A 2,780-nucleotide genomic window follows, 5' to 3' on the forward strand; every position below is an offset into this window, starting at 1 on the left:
GACATGAATGAAATGTTTAGGAAAACTGGTAACTGTTAAACTATCATTCTTAATGTATTTTATTTAGATTCTCTTTGGCTAGGGAATAATCTCATTCACAGATATGAATTGTATCTCCTAGTTCCATTATTGATATCTCTTATTTCTGTTTCCTGCTTTATTGCAATGGCCAGGAAATTAAAATTTAATCGTAATGGTGATAGCAGTTATTTTTATCTTATCTCTGATTTTAATAGAAGTATATTTATGGTTTTACCATTGTATATGATGCAAGCTGTTGATTTAGGATAGATATTTACTATCCCAGTAAGGAAAATATATGATATCCTTTGTGAATTGACATGTCATCCTTCCTCTTCTAATCTTCTCCATATTTTTCCAAATTTAGCACATGTGCTACAGAAGAGAGAACTGTTTTACTCTTTAAATAAATCTGGCCTGTCATATTTAAATGTCTTTAAAAACATTTTGAGGGGAAAAATCAAAGCATGATTTAAAAGCAGTCTGCATTAAATGTAAAGCTAGTGAAGGCCTATAGTAGATTGGGAAATATTAAACCTGAAGTATTATGATAACGAACCCTCTTTTTTATGGACATAAGCCATTCATCTAGAAGAAGGGGAAGTCAATTGAGTGACTTTGGTAACTTGGTTTCCACAAGGAGCTTTTCCCTGATTGGCAAGACATTTAGGAGGAAAATAAACACAAATGGGAGAGAACCAGAAAATCTTTGTTGCCGTGAATATTAAAGAAAAGAAGGCAAAGAACTGCCGTTGCACTCCAAATCTAATTAGCAGCACTAAAAAAGTGAATTGTTTCCAGAAAGGATAGAAAAGAGAGTTGTTAGCTTTTGACACCTGTAAGAGAGTGAGGCAGAGCTTGGAGATTTGACCATTGTTAGTTTGAAGATTGTTGGAATACTAGCTTCAGAAAACTGCCAATCCATGTCAGGATGCTGTGAAAATACAGAGTGCTTGACCTTTTCAGTGCCTGGAAACACTGTAGCTGAGGACTGTGATTGTTTCCTTGAACGTGGACAGAAACACCAAGCTTTATTTAATAGCAATTGAGCTTGGTGAAAAAAGAAGCCATCCCAAGTAGTAGGAACACTTCTTTTTATTTCATACTTATTATATTTTAGGTTTATACATACTTGATATGAGTGTTGAATGTTTGCCCTGCTTTTTTCCCCCTTCTTGTGTACATGATTTTTATTCATTCTAACTTAAGATACAATGTTTCCATAAAATATTGTGGTGTTTAGAAGCATTCTCTCACTCTATGTATAAACTGTTGTCACTTGTAAAAGAAATAGGCTTTCAAAGGTATTTAACTTTAAAAGTTTAAGAACATTTATTAACCTTGCCTACACTTTTGTACTATTTGAATGATCATGTGGATATTATTTTTCAATTAAAAATGGGCTCATTTTAAAATATATCTTTAAATAATATATATTTATTGTGACAAATTCAAAAGTAGAAGTGTATAAAGCGAAATTTAAAAGCAGCTACCACTCCACCTAACTATCCCCAGGTGGCCACTGTTAAGGGTTTGCTGTGAATTCTTTTTCCTATGCGTTTGCAAACATACAAACAGAAGAATTTTTTATTTTTAATGTAACCATACTATACAGGTTTTCTGAAAATTGCTTCCCCCCTACATAATTGGTATCTTTCCATATCTACACAATAATTTTAGAAACCTTCATGGTTTTATGGAAAAAGCAAAGGAACCTAAATTCCTATATTTTTCCTGTTTTAAGTTAATTCTTTCTGTGTAAACTTCAGAACTGTACCAAACCTGTAAACCTAATCTACCATCATCACAGCTACTGGAATAATTAGCTAAAATCTTAAAGTAATGATTCTCAAATTTTAGTATGCGTCAGGGGTATACTACATAATTGTCTTCCCACTCAGTCCTGGGAGGAAGATTTATAAGTTTCTTTAGAGCAGGGCTGTGAAACTGAGAGAACAGACTCTTTCTCTACTGAAGTTTGCTGTGTCTACTAATTACACACTACAAATTGTCTATTTGTTCACTGAAACAATATAGTTGTTCTTGTAAACAGATTAGGGAGAGACATATAAACAGACATATAAACCCTGTCCCAAGGATATCTCACACCAGTGGTTCTTAAGCAGTTCGGTTCAGTTCAGTCACTCAGTCGTGTCCAACTCTTTCCAACCCCATGAATCACAGCACACCAGGCCTCCCTGTCCATCACCAGCTCCCAGAGTTCACCCAAACTCATGTGCATTGAGTTGGTGATGCCATCCAGCCATCTCATAATGAGCATCAAAAGTCACCTGGAGGGCTTATTAAAAGACTGCTGGACTCCACACCCAGAGTCTTTGATTCTCAGACTGAAGCCCAATAATTTGCACACATAACAAGTTCCCAGATGATGCTGCCCTTCCTCATTCCAGGATCACATTTTGAAAACCACTGTCTCAAAGGAAATAATCAACTTCTGTAATGAGCATCCATTTCCTAGCATATTTAACTTAAGACAAACAGGTTTCACAGAACAAAATTCATCCAAAATCGGAAAAGTAGACTCATACTAGTATTTCCTTATAAAATGCTCCACACTCTCCAGTTGTTAAAACCTAGCTTCAGTAAAAGATGATGAAGCCCTCATCTCTATTCACTGGGGTGGAAATACAGCCTTTTTTTCCCCCAGATCTTCTTACTTCTAACTTAGCTAGGTTCTGCAGTTAAGGATGAACATATTCCATCTGAGAGCAATCACTTTTTTGAAATCTATTAAAATC

The 2,780-nt window shown here is 35.1% G+C and overlaps 1 pseudogene; it reads right to left on the bottom strand.

Annotated features, from left to right (window-relative positions):
- Positions 1–313: 313 nt before the first annotated feature.
- LOC138986541 (U6 spliceosomal RNA) lies at positions 314–412 on the bottom strand (annotated as a pseudogene).
- Positions 413–2,780: the final 2,368 nt, after the last annotated feature.

This window comes from Bos mutus, chromosome X (genome assembly GCF_027580195.1).
Source record: "Bos mutus isolate GX-2022 chromosome X, NWIPB_WYAK_1.1, whole genome shotgun sequence".
Lineage (NCBI taxonomy): Eukaryota > Metazoa > Chordata > Mammalia > Artiodactyla > Bovidae > Bos > Bos mutus.